Consider the following 14736-nt stretch of genomic DNA (forward strand, 5'->3'; position numbering starts at 1 on the left):
ACTTTAGTTATTTTTGGCTTTTCCAGATTTTAACACATACCTCAAAATTAGAAAACGAGATGTACTATTAGGTAAGCTAAAGCATTTTGGTTCTAGTTGTGGTACTGTTTCTTCAATAATATTTACAGAATCAAAAGTTTTATTTTGTGCGTGGAAATCTTAATAATTCAGAATCTGATCAGAAAGTGATAGTGATGCAGTTTACCAAATTTTCACCCTTTATTAAGACACAGGGGAGCTGGGAGGTACAAAGTAAGTAGAATTGCAGATTAAACAAACAGAGCAGCATTTTATATTTCAATAGGATTACCTGGAGAGAAAAATTCTATATGAAGTAAGTTTAGAAAACACTGCATGTTGCACCCTCATCTCCCCTTACCCCAACCAAGGCATAATGAATGAGTGAATGTTAAAGACTGAGAAGTCATCAAGATTTACTTTTTAAAAAAGGGGGGTTAATTTTGTTTAACTCACTATTTCTAAAATTTATTTCAACATGAAATCTTTTGGACCTCTCAATATAACTATTAGCATTTCCAGGGATAACTGGAATCATTTGCCATAGGATGAAAGGAAAATGTGACTTAGCAAGGGAATTCTCCAAAAACTTTTAAAGTTTTTGTTTACAAGTCATATAATTGAACTATGAGAAAAAATGGTTTGTCTGACTTAGATTGTGTTTTTGGGGGTTTGTTTGTTTTTTTGTTTTTTTTCCTACATTCCTTTAAGTCATTATTAATCATTAAAGTATTTCTGGGTTTTGTATATATTTGAAAGTAATAAAACTGCATATTTAAGGTCTGTAATTACACCTATTATTTCTTCTTTCACCTTAGCAAAAATTCAAGGGTTATTATATTAGTCCATTGTCCTCCTAAGGAAGTGTTAATATGGCGTAACAATCCGGTATTTTCATTTCCCTTATTTTCCAAAGTGCATACGAGAAGGAGAAGCAAGTGTCAATACCACAGGAAGTTTACCTTGAAAATTATTTACATCGTCTGAATAAGTGTTTATGCTTTCTGATTTTGTGCATGTGGAAGGCTTGTAATTTTGTCCCTCATTTCATCATTCCCAGATCACATTTTCTTCGGTTTGCCACATAATGTGAAATTTACCCTCTCAGTTGGTAAAATCTTGTAGAAAGCCTGTTTTCCTTTCAGTGGCTGAATTTTCTGGTGTTTCTGAGCAACAGGTAAGAATGGCTCATCTATTCTTCATCAACAATGGCATGGAGCAAGATTATATAACAGAATAAGCTTTATTTGATCTGTTCCATGAATTAATGAAATAACTCAAAAGAGGTTTTGAAATCCTCATAACTAGACATAATTACACTTAGGAATGCCAAAATACTTTTAATTCAGCTGTGAAGTCTTAATGCTCAAGGCTAGGTCAGTCCTTTATTCATTTTCTTTTTAGTCCTGCCCTAAAATATTGCTCTTAAAGATCTCTGACATTTTGAGTCATAAAAGCTTTTAAGGAGGTATAGCTATTGCTATCAAGTGATAAACATTTTTTGGTAGTACACAACTGAACAGGAGGATGTCAATGTTGCATTTCCTAGTTTTCACACTGCCCTATTTTGTGATCAATTAATTGATGACATTTTCTTCCTAATTTAAGATTATTTCTAGCTCTTATGTATGTGATTACTTCCTATATGAAGCCATTTAGAACTATTAAAATTTTTTAATCATTTCACTATTCATATCTTTGGAATTATATATTTACATGTAAATATCTCCCTCTACATTTTATGAGGGTCAGAAAAAAACGAGTTAGTGATCAGATGAGCTATGTACCTATCTAATACTAATGTATCTTTAAAAGCTTTAAATGGTGCAGATCTTATAAATGGTTCTTGAAAACATACACACAATGTATTTTTAAAAATAATTCTGATGTGTGCCTGTACTGCATGGCCTCTCCCATCACATTTCCCTTCTCTAATCTCCCTTCTGCAGCTCCTGCATGCCCATCTCAGAACAAACACAATCTGCATTCAGAGCAGGACCCTGTACAAGTTGAATGGAGTTATTCTGGGTGAGTCATTGAAAACACAGTACAAAACCTTTCCTCACTCACCAGAAATGCATTTTTAAAATAGAGCCGAAGCAAACAAGGCTTGGCAAGTTTGAAGGTAGACGAAGTGGGGAGAGAGCAGGGTTTCTGCCAGACTCAGATAGGATTCTGCTAAGCCATTTTTGGCTGTTCTTTACATTCAGCTCCACCAATTTCTTTTACTATTGCTAAACAAAAAGTGCAAGATTCAACAGGTAGGAAACAGGGACACTCCATTTCAACCAGCGCTGTGTTGGTGAGCAAAACCAGTAGATCTCTTGTAGGGCAGCATCAGCTTTAAGCTCCCCTTTTTGTTATTCTTTAATTCAGAAGCTATCAGATGTATCCACTTAATAATCTCTTCTGATTAAATAAATTTTGACAATAATAATTATAGGCAATTTTTAGAAAGTTGTTATAAGTTCAGTATGCAGTCCTTTAAAATTGCTTTTAAAATAAGCAAAGTTCCATGAGAGTTAAACAAAATATCAAAAGAAATAATGCTATAGCCTTAGCTGGTTTGGCTCAGTCGTTGGAGCATCCTCCCAAGGACTGAAGGGTCCTGGGTTTGATCCTGTCAGAGGACATGTACCTTGGTCGTAGGCTCGATCTCCGGTCCCGGTTGGGGTACGTGGGGGAGGCAACCAATTGATGTCTCTCTCTCACATTGATGTCTATCTGTCTCTCTCTCCCTTCCACTCTCTTTGAAAATGCAATGGAAAAAATATCCTCTGGTGAGGATTTAAAAAAAAGGAAAGTGCCCGGCCAGGTGTGGCTCAGCAGTTGAGCGTTGACCTAGGATCCAGATCGGGGTTCCATTCCCAGTCAGGGCACATGCCCCGTTTGCGGGCTAGGCAGCCGATCAATGATTCTCTCATCATTGATGTTTCTCTCTCTCTCTCTCTCTCCTTTCCTCTGAAATTAATAAAGATATGTTTAAAAAATAAAAATAAAGGGAAAGAAATCGAGCTACAGAAACAGAAAATAAGCTAGTTCCTAAGGAACTTTAAAAATTAGGAATCAGCGTAGACTCTTATTTATCTATCTATAAAACATATTACTCACCCTTTATCCTGCAGAGAACTTTCCAGCAGAAATGCAAATGATCACTCTTCTACAACCTGCTATAAATCAGTTGAGGTTTACATCTCAGGAATGGGGAGAAACCTAGAATCAAGGAGACATTCTTAAACATATAATGGTAATTCAGAACTCTTGCTATAAAATTTGATAGTCCCTAAAAGTCACCTTTAACTGGGCCAGTTACTATGGGCTAATTAATACACCCCTTAGGGGGCCTTATAGTTCCCTGTTCCCAGAGGGTCTACCTCCAAGCTGTGGGGACACACTAGGCTTTACTAGATGTAATTATGCATGCTTTCTCCTTGAACTCCCTTAGAAGAATCATTTTCCACAAGGCAGGGCGACAATTAGTTAAATAGAATGAAAACTTGGTGTTTGAAAGTTAATTTGGCTGTAGAAGCACTAGGGTCACAATAAACAAACACATATTTCCTGCTGTAGTTAAGAGCACAGCAAAGAACTCTGGTTTCCCACATTTGGGGGAATTTTCTTTTCTGATTAAGCAATTGTTTTTAAATTATAAAATACAGTACTTATCTCACCCATCTAAGAATGATTTTATCAAATTTAGTTGTATTTAAATATAACCTACATATAATCAAAAGTTTAAATGATTAAATATCTATTGATGGGAACTCAAAACTAAGAACTTCCCCACAATCCTGTTTCAAAATAGGCAGAAAAGTGAAGCAAACCTCCATTAAAATTTCTTTGGAGCAAGAAAGTTTATCATTGCTTTTAGGTAGCATATTTGGCCTAGATTACATTAATACAAATCAAACAGCTTAAAGTTGTGTTTATTAATACACTGTTATTAAATAAAAGAACTACAGGGTAAAGGTCAGCACACAGGTTGTTTTGCTTATTTTAAAAAATCCTCTGAGCCCATGTCTTTCCAATATTTTTCTAAATAAGTCAGCTCAAGTTGGCACCTTCAAACCTTTAAATACTGTAATTATAATACTGCTGATATCCAATTTGGAGAAATGCTGTTAGAAGAGCAATTATTTCAGTGGACCCAAGGAAATAACAATGCTAAAAATAGATGCTTTTTGATTGAGTACTTGTTTTGTGCCAGACACTGTATTTAGAGCTGGATTTACAGAGTCTCATTTAATACAACTGTGTAAGGGCTTGTATTATTTTCACTTAACAGATAGGGAAACTGAGCTTCATAAAGGTGAATACTTGCCCCAAGCCACATACTAGTTGCAGAGTGGAACCAGGACTTTAACCCTGCAAAGCCCATAATCTTACCTAAGGTGTGTGACTGCCTTGGAGTACTCCAGGTCCACTGTTCCAGAAACATTAGCAACCACTCTTCCCTGACCAAGGGGGTTCTTTACTTACAGCTGGTGAGCAGAGAGTCAGTGTGACTTGTAAGTGGAAGGAGTCCTAGGAAGGCGATTAACTACTACAACATCCTCATTTTACAGGGGAGGAAAACTGAGCTCAGAAACTGTAGTCTGCCTAAGGTCAGCCATCTAATTAGTGACAGAATTCATTAGGGACAAGAATTCATATCTCAACAGCCATACAAATATTAATAAAAGCAAAGCTAGAAAAACTGCTTCTATTTTAGCAAATCTGAAAAACCCAAGAGACTATAAAAACAAAGATTTTAGTATCCGGGTTTCTTCTCTGTTACATGCCAGTTGAGTCCGCTCAACTCCTGGCGCCCATATGAACGAGTGATGTCCACAATGTCCTGTCCTCAACAGCCCTGTTCAGCTCCTGTAGACTCATGACTTTGGCTTCTTTTATGGAGTTATCCATCTCACATTTGGTTTGTCTCTTTCCCTGCTACCTTCTATTTTTTCCAGCATTGTTATCTTTTCCAAAGAACCCTTCTTTCTCAAAGTGCCCGTAGTTTTGTTATTTTTTACTCTAATGGTTTCAAGCTTAATGTGCTCTAGGACCTACTTGTTCATCTTTCTGCCAGTCCAGGGTATCCATAGAGCTCTTCTCTAACACCATATTTCAAATGAATCAATTTTTTCCCTATCAGCTTTTTCACTGTTAAACTTTTGCATCCATACATAGTAATTGGGAAGATGAGGGTGTGGATAATCTTAGCCTTGGTCTCCAATGACACATCTTTGCTCTTGATAATCTTTCCTAATTCTTCCACTGCTGCCCTTTTGAATCTCAGTCTTATCTTGATTTCTTGGCTGCAGCCTCCATTTTAATTGATGGCTGAGCCAAGGTGAGCAAAATCTTTTAACAATTTTGTTGTTTCCATTTTCCATGTAAAAGTTGTGTATATTTCTTCTGTAGTCATCTTTATCTTGATGTTCAAATGCAGTCCTGCTTTGGCAATTTCTTCTTATACTTTCATCAGAAGTCACTTCAAATTATTGCTACTTTCTGCCAGTAAGATGGTATCATCTGCATCTCTTAAGTTATTAATATTTCTTTTACCAGTTTTCTCTCCTCTTTCCTCTGAATCTAGCCCAGTTTTTTATATGACTTGTTCCGCATATAGGGACAAAAAATGCACTCTTGTCTGACACCTTTTCCTATAGGAAACCATTCTGTCCTTCCATGTTCTGTCCTACAGTGGCTTCCTATCCACAATAGAGGTGACATACCAGGATGATCAAGTGCTAAGGCACACCCATTTCTTTCAGAAAAGCCCAGAGCTAGGGAGAGACATTCCTGGCCCAGCCACATTCCTGTACTCAGAGGACTTTCCCAAGGGAAACTATGTTCATAATAAAAAAGTGAGAATTTTTGCTTCTCCACCTAAAATCTGGTCTTCCAAGCAAGCCTCAACTGCCCAATATGGGACCTGAGGTTTTAAGATTTCACCTAAGAATTTTTTGAAACTCAATCTTCAAGAAAATAACACTCAGAAAGTTTTTCTAAAGGATAAAAATCCATCTATTACTGTAACTAACATGTATTATATGTTAGTATTTCGATATATTAGTATTATCCATGATTTAAAGCAGACCTGCAAAGAGCTGGGTGCCTTAATAGTGTCAAATGGTTTCCAAAAACATGGTTTTTACAAAAACACTCTGTAAGTTGTGCAATGACATCCACCTATATTGATTTTCAGTATGAGCAATGACATGAATTGAAATGCACCGTCTCTAAAAAGGGATCTTCCCAAAGTTAAGTATATTATCCTGTGTTCTCTTTAGGAGGGCCTCAGTAGGAATATCTTTTTATGATGTGTTCTAAGAAGAGTCTAAATTACTGGAGCTTTTTTTTTTTTAAATCTCAAGGGCACTGGGACTTGGATAATTGACAATGTTTCTGTTGTTACATTGGATACTAGAAAACTGAGAGCCAAATGTGTGGCTCACTCCTGGTAGATGAGTAGGTCATCATGGTATGCATCTTAAACCCTCTTCATAGCTCTGTTTTGTCCCCACCCTTGTTTTTTATTCTTTCCTTCTTTCATTTTTTTCTTTTTCTCAAAATAATATTTTGCAATTTTTGATATTTTTTCTCTGCAACATGAGAAAGAATAAATAATTTTAAATATTATGCAAAATTATGTTAAAATGGTAATGTTACGCCTAATTTTTTTCTTTGATTTTTGCGAACTTTTAAAAATTGTATTTACGATTTAAGGAGAAAAAGTTATTTCAACTTTGGGAGCTCTAGTTATTTATTCCAGAAGTAGAAGAAGTGTGGGAAGTATGTGCATGACCCCGTGCAATGTACTTCAGTTTGATTATGTTAAGGCAAGAGGGGGACTGTCATAAAGTGAGGTTGGAATGGTAAGTAGGAACCAAATTTTAAAGACCATGATGTACTATTCTAAGGGATTGTATTGTTGCCGGTGGGAAGATGTGAGCAGCTTTCAGTTTTTAACCTAAGTTTTTTACTGAAAGTTATTTTTCCTTTTCATTGAATTTTTGGGGTGACACTGATTAACAAAATCATGCAGGTTTCAGGTGCACAATTCTACAACACTTCATCTGTACACTGTATTGTATGTTCATCATCCCAAGTCAAGTCTCCATCCATCACCATTTATCCTCCCCTGCCCCCCGCAATCATCACACTTTTGCCCCTGTCCATGAGGCCTTTTCCTCTCTCTCTCTTTGTTTTTGCTTATTTCCTCCGCCCCTGCTCACCCAGCACCCCCTCGCCCCCTGGCAGCTGTCAGCGTGCACTCTTTCTGGGTCTGTCTGGGTCTGTCGCTATTTTGCTTCTTAGTTTATGTCATTCATTAGATTCCACATTTGAGTGAAATCATATGGTACTTGTCTTTCCCTGACTGGCTTAACTAGTAACTATGTAGTTGAAAGAGTGGGAAATGGGAAGTTTTCAGGCAAGGGAACCAGTTAGGAGGCTTAACAGTGTAGGGAAGGAGGTTGGTAAAGACGCTGCCAGTGAGTTAGAGCAGTGGAGATGGGGGCTACAATCAGATTTGACAGATTAGAAATGGGAGTGGAGGAAGAAACAGAACATCCCCAAGGACGTTTTCTACCTGAAGTGGATGGGTAGATATCGGTGTCATTCAACATGACAGAGGATATAGGAGAATTGGGTATTTGATGTTAATTTGTTTGGCAGTAAAGAGAACAAGAGGGATGAAAGGAAATTAATTCATTATTGGACCTATTGGATACGAGGTGCTTATATGACACACTGAAGGAAATATAGCTCCAAGCATTCAGAAATACAGTACAGTGCTGGAAACTCTGGATAAAAGTTTGGCTTAAATATTGTAGGGGTGTGTGCATGTGGGACACTGGGAATCATTAATACCAAACAGTCATCTTTCTATATAATCCTGGTCAGCCCTTTTCCTATTTCCCAAAAAAGCTATTATAAACTATACCCATTGAGAGCATAGTCATCAATGACCTCCAAAATACCAAATCCAGTGTATGCTTTTGAGCCCTCAGTGTATAGGTATCCTTATAGCTTTTGTCAGGATTGAGTGTTTTCCTTTCTTTCTTGATCTTACATTTTTCTGATTCTCCTACTTTTTGGTCTCTGTCACTGGGTTTTATTCGTTTACAAGCTTTATTGTTGTTGTGTTCCTGAGAGTTTCCCTCTCAAGTTCACACACTCTCTTGACTGAGATGGCCGAGGCTTCAGGCAGAGTAGTTTGGAGAGGAATAAAAGTTTGTTGAATGTGTAAAGTTTGAAAAGCCTGTTAGACATCCAAGAGGATATGTTGAGTGGCCATTTGGATATATGAATATAGAGTTCAAGGGGGAAATCTAGACTGGAATATAAATTTAGAAGTCATCACCCTATAGATGTTATCTAAAGCTAAACAAACAAAAACGTAGTTGTGGTCCAAGGGTGAACTGTAAAGAATGAAGAGATATCCAAAGACAGTGTCTTGGGGACTTCCCATTTTAGAGGCAGATAAGTGAGAAGAATCTCTAGCAAAACAGGCTGAGAAAGATCATGAGGAAGTCAGGAAGAGATCAAAGAAAAAGTGGTGTTCAGAAAGCAACTTAAAAAAACAGTTTTAAAGAGGAGGAAATGGTCAATTCTACCAACTTCCTCATTAGTTAATTAAGACGAAGACTGAGAATTGACCTCTGGATTTGGCGATACAGGTGTTATTGCTGACCTTGAAAATAATTGTGGTGGAATAGTGGAAAGTGAAGCCCTGATTACAAAAGGACTCTGTGGGACGGATGTCTTTTAGAAGAGCGAAACAGGAAATAGCAGGGGTATGCAAACTAGAACAATCAATTTGTCAAGTTGAACAAAAGAGCAGGAAAGCCATTATAAGGCCATTCAAAATCATAAATATCCATGCCTGGGTACAGCTGGGGAAAAAAAAAAAAAAAGCCAGTTCTAATGTTTTGGCTCCTCTGAACTTATTCCCAATTAATTTTAATATTAGACCTTACAGTTATAGGCTATCATTTCTCAGTAATGCAGTCATGAGAGAGGTAAATGTAAACATCTGATGAAGGAAAGAATGAAGATAGGAAAAACAGCTAAAAGGAAATGTGAGGTTGAAAAAGGATTTGGAGTTATTTTTGAGGGGAAATGCATGGAAATAAAATAGGAACAAGTAGACATAGAAAGGTTAAATATACACAGAAAAAGTTAGGTATTTGAAGGGATAAGATCTTGAGAAAGAAGAAAAACTGATTTTAGAATGTCATTTCTTTCTTTTAGCTGGGAAGGAGATACAAATGTATCTCTACCAATGTAGTTAAATTTTCAGGAGTGGGGAATAATTTAAAGGAGTTCATACCTAATGTCCTATATATACTCAGAGAATTAGGCCAGGTCATGTGCTGAAGTGATGGAACCTGAGCTGTTTGGAGAATTAAAAAAGTGAGAGCTTAGAATAGCTATCATTAAAAATGCAAACAAAACTACAAGGGGGAAGTAAAATATTTGTTTGGCAGTTATGTATTCCTGTAAACATCTTGGAAATCTTAGCTCATTTATTCATTATAATATACTCACGGAATATGCTTCATTACCATCTCCTTTTTGCAGATGAAGAAAATGAGTCATGAGGTGGTCGTGCTATTTTCCTAAGGGCACCCAGGTAAGTGGAGGAGCCAGGAACTGAGCATCAGTAGTCTGGCTCCAGAGTCCATGCTCTTAATCACTTCACAATGCTGATGACAAGGATATATGACTTTTTATCTCTCGCAGGCTTAGATACACAGGTACTGCATTTCAAAAGATAAAATTTTAGATTCATTCAGGATAGGAGTTCAGAGGTTGAGTATGATAGAAGTTGAGAGATGGGTTAATAAGCTAACCCATAGGATGCAAGCTAGATGGAAAAGGTGGGGCAGGAGGGAAGGAAGGAGCTTGTAGAAGGGCTCAGAGATTTGAATGTTTACCATTTCCCTAAGTTTTGGATTCCTTCCGAAGTCAAAGAGTTGGTTTGCTAGAAGTAAGGAAAAGGGATAGTTGAAAAGAGCAGGAATTCATATTAAGACAGTACAATTGCAAAGTGTAATTAAGAGAGGTGAGGAGTTGCTGGATGACTAGGTAGCACTGGGGTGTGGCACTGAGTCTAAGACTTAAAGGCCTGTGCAGCAGAGGAGGTCAAGAAATGATGAGTTTAGGATGTTGGGTGGGGCATCTCTATAAATATTGGAGTCACGTATGAATCACTCAAGATGAGAAAGGAAGTGGGGTGGAGAAAATGGCTGCAGAAACCGGTGGATTGCAATGTGAGTTTGATGAGGGAATGAAAGCTGGCATAAGATGAGAGACCAGGAGGCAGGAGAGTGATATAGGCCAAACTTTCTTGTAACTCTCTGCCTCTATGAGTGTGTTAGGGAAGCCAAAAGTGCCCATACCACTAAGATGCCTAAACTGGCAGCATTCCTGAAGAGCTTTTGAAAGGGGCTGAACTTTTGAAATGATTAAAGCCTTAAATTACCTCAAAGGTCCAACACATTAGCAAAGTAAATATTAACACAGATTAGTTTACCTAGCCCATACAAAACCAGTATCATTTATGGACAAATAGGGCCCTAAGGATATGGATAAGCTTTAAAAGGTGGGGGAGTGGGAGGAGGAAGGGAACACAGGAAATAAAGGTTGAATTTGGCCGTGATTAATGTGAACTAACATGAAGGAGGAGGAAGAACCTGCAGCGGCAAACACAGAGAACCTCTAATTCATGCCCTAGGAATAATGTGGAAAAGGGGGAATGTGAGCCATATTCTTCCCTCAGTTCAGAATACTCAATGAAAAATTACATTAATTATTTCAGACGCAGTGATATGGACATTGCCAGTTCTAACAAAGTGAAGAGCGTCAGAAACAAAAAAATATTTTTTTTGCATGTACCTGTATAATTTTCCTAACACCACTTATTAAAGAGACTGTCTTACTCCATTATATATGCTCTTGCCTCCTTTGCCAAATGTTAATTGACCTTAAAGGTGTGGGTTTATTTCTGGGCTCTCTGTTTTGTTCCATTGATCTATATCCCTGTTCTTATGTGACCACCAGGCTGTTTTGATTACAATAGCCTTGGAGTATAGTTTGATATCAGGTATTGTGATACCTCCAACTTTATTCTTCTGACTCAAGAGGCAATTTGAGGTCTTTTTTGGTTTCATATAAGTTTTTGGAATATTTGTTCTAGATCTATAGATATGCCAATGGTATTTTAATATGATTGCATTGAATGTATATATTGCTTTGTATAGTATGGACATTTTAATGATGTTAATTCTTCCAGTCCATGAACATGGTATGTGCTTCCACTTCTTTGTATCTTCCTCAGTTTCTTTCTTCAGTATTTTATAATTTTCCAAGTACAAGTATTTTACCTCCTTGGTTAAATTTATTCCTAGGTACCTTGTTTTTTTTGTTGCAGGAGTAAATGGGATTTTTAAAAAATTTCTCTTTCTGATAGTTTGTTATTGTTGTGTAAAAATGCCACCAATTTCTGAATATTAATTTTGTATATCCTACTACTTTGCTGAATTCATTTATTAGATCTAGTAGTTTTTGGTAATCTTTAGGGTTTTCTATGTACAATATAATGTCATCTGCAAATAATGACAGTTTTACTTCCTCCTTTCCAATTTGGATGCCTTTTATTTCTTCTTCTTATCTGATTGCTGTGGCTAGGACTTCAGTACTATGTTGAATCTAGACCGCTAACTTACACCATAAACAAGAATAAATTCAAAATGGATAAAAGACTTAAATGTGAGTCATGAAACCATAAAAATCCTAGGAGAAAACATAGGCAGTAAAATCTCAGACATCTCTTGTAGCAATATTTTTGCTGATATATCCCCTCAGGCAAGGGAAACAAAGAAAAAAATAAACAAATGTGACTACATCAAACTAAAAAGCTTCTGCACAGCAAAAGAAACTATCAACAAAATAAAAAGGGATCCCATGGAATGGGAGAACATATTTGCTAATGATACATCTGATGAGGGATTGATTTCCAAAATACATAAAGAACTTATACAACTCAACACCAGGAAGATAACCCAATTTAAAAATAGGCAAAGGGCCCTAGCCAGGTTGGCTCAGTGGTTAGAGCATTGGACTGTGGACTGAATGAAGGGTCCTGGTTCAATTCCAGCCAAGGGCACGTCCTTTGGTTGCAGGCTTGATCCCCGACCCTGGTCAGTGAGCATGCAGGAGGCAACCAATCGATCTGCCTCTCTCTTCCACTCTCCCTTCCACTCTCTCTGAAAAGCAATAGGGAAAGTATCCTCAAGGGACATACAGATAGCCAATAGACAAATGAAAAAATGTTTATCACTAATCATCAGAGAGATGCAAATTAAAACCACAATGAGATATCACCTCACACCTGTCAGAATGGCTGCCATCAATAAATCAACAAATAAAAAGTGCTGGTGAGGGTGTGGAGAAGAGGGAACCCTCGTGCGTTGTTGGTGGGAATGCAGACTGGTGCAGGCACTGTGGAAAACATATGGAGGCTCCTCAAAAAATTAAAAATGGAACTGCCTTATGACCAGTGATCCCCCTTCTTGGAATATACCCTAAGAGACCCGAAACACTGATTTGAAAGAATATAGGGTATCCCAAAAAACTGTATAAACATACTTTAAATAATTATAAAGGCAGTGTTTATCAAAATACATTTCATTTTCAAAATTGAGCTATCAGCTGTTAAAGTGTGTATACTAGAGGAAATTATGTTTTAGTCAATAAAGACTCAGATTTGCCTTGGTGACTTACATTGTAGGTTACCTACCAAACCACCACTCCTCTGCCTTCTTCCTTACCAACAGAATCCATTTGATATCTCTGGGTATTAGCATCTACATCTAACACTAAAGGGCATGGCAGCCATCCCTTGACCACAAGTGGAGCTAGCCTACAAAGAAAAACCAAGATGCTGATGAGTTTCCCAGACTTAGGACCTTGTAATGCAGGTACCTAGTTAAATTTGAAATTTAGATAATGAATAATATTGCATGGGCCATAGAATGTTTAACTAAAATTCAGGTCTAATTGGATGTCCTATACTTCATCAGACCAGCCTAGATACTCAGGATGACAAAATGGAAATTTGGATAGACACTAAGACATTGTTGAAATAACTATGCTGCTGAATTAGCCAACTCTGGGAACACCTTAACTCAAAACATTTACATACTGTCTCCATGTATTACATAGTAAAGAAACAGAAATAAAGCCCGGCCAGGTGTGGCTCAGCGGTTGAGCGTCAACCTAGGATCCAGGCGATCGGGGTTCGATTCCCAGTCAGGGCACATGCCTGGGTTGTGGGCTTGATCAATGGTTCTCTCATCATTGATGTTTCTGTCTCTCTCTCTCCCTCTCCTTTCCTCTCTCTGAAATCAACAAAGATATATTAAAAAAAAGAAACAGAAATAAAAGCTATAAATGGAAAAAGAACACTTCTCCAGGGTCATTTAATTCAAATCTTCCTCAGGAAACTTCTTTCCTCATTTTTTAATACTGAGGATATTTTTTCCATTGCTTTTCAAAGAGGGGGGGGAGAAAGAGAGAGAGAGAGAGAGAGAAACATTGATTGAGAGAGAGACATCATACATTGATTGGCTGCCTCTCTTATGTGCCCTGATGGGGACTGAGGATCGAGCCTTCAACCAAGGTACACACCCTTGGCTGGAACTGAACTGGGACTCTCAGTCCACAGTCCAGCACTCTAACCAGGGCTTTCCTCAATTGTAATTACCTTTTAAAAAATATATATATATGTATATCTTTATTGATTTCAGGGAGAGGAAGGGAGACGGGGAGAGAGAGAGAGAAACATCAATGATGAGAGAGAGTCATTGATCCGCTGCCTCTTGCACACCACCAACTGGGGATCGAGCCCGCAACCCAAGTATGTGCCCTGACCAGGAATCGAACCACAAGCTCCTGGATCCTAGGTCAACACTCAACCTCTGAGCCATGTCCAGCCAGGCACCATTCTTTTCTAATAATATCTAAATTATATTTCTAAATATTATTTCTACATAATAATCTAAATTATATTTCTACACTACCTTGAGAGACTATTTTATTTCAAACATCATTTCTCAAACCAATAACACATTAAGCAAAAATTTTAAATTAGTTTCTAAATTCTTTATAAAGGAGTGATAAAAATAAAAAACTATATGTATTATATAAATCTGACCTGAATGAGATGGAGTAGGTAATGGTGTGTGCTTCCTAAGCTTTTAGTTATTTGGGCGGGTGTGTGTGTGAGGAGAACTCAATAGTCAGAACAGTATTAAATGTCCATGTATGTCTACTATTGCATATATAATTTTATGCTGTGAAAGCAATCTAGCATCTTTTGAAGTACCACCTAAATTTCCCTTACCAGTAATTTAATGAAATAAAAGAAAAAGTTCCTTTTATATTCAGAATACACTGCCAGCCAACTAGCACTAAAGCCCTTTTGTTGAGTACCAGTTATTACCATATTGCCCTTATGCGTACTTTAAATTCAGCATCTTCTATTGCCTTTGAAATGCTTCAATATAATCCCATTTTACCAACTCAAGCTTATGTCCCACTGAACACAACACTCCTCTCCATTTGAATCTACTTTCTTTCTGATAAACATGCTTTCCCCACCCCAACCTCTGTTGTTTTCTCCACCAGGAATGCCATCTCCTTTATCTTCTATTCTTACTCTAG

At 37.4% G+C, this 14736-nt stretch overlaps 1 protein-coding gene and 1 long non-coding RNA gene across 2 annotated transcripts in view; one reads left to right on the top strand and one right to left on the bottom strand.

The window, feature by feature from the left end:
* Nucleotides 1-14736, bottom strand: part of ITPRID2 (ITPR interacting domain containing 2) — an 84773-nt gene that overhangs the window by 39107 nt on the left and 30930 nt on the right. Inside the window, exon 3 of the mRNA XM_081143371.1 lies at nucleotides 3130-3231. The gene's annotated coding sequence lies outside the window, so the exon portion shown is untranslated. The remainder of the gene's footprint in view (nucleotides 1-3129; nucleotides 3232-14736) is intronic.
* On the top strand, nucleotides 1583-10910 carry LOC308559977. Its single transcript, XR_013999233.1, has 3 exons — nucleotides 1583-2046; nucleotides 9592-9643; nucleotides 10832-10910. It is a non-coding gene; the product is annotated as an uncharacterized lncRNA (long non-coding RNA).

This window comes from Miniopterus schreibersii, assembly GCF_964146895.1.
Source record: "Miniopterus schreibersii genome assembly, chromosome: 7".
Lineage (NCBI taxonomy): Eukaryota > Metazoa > Chordata > Mammalia > Chiroptera > Miniopteridae > Miniopterus > Miniopterus schreibersii.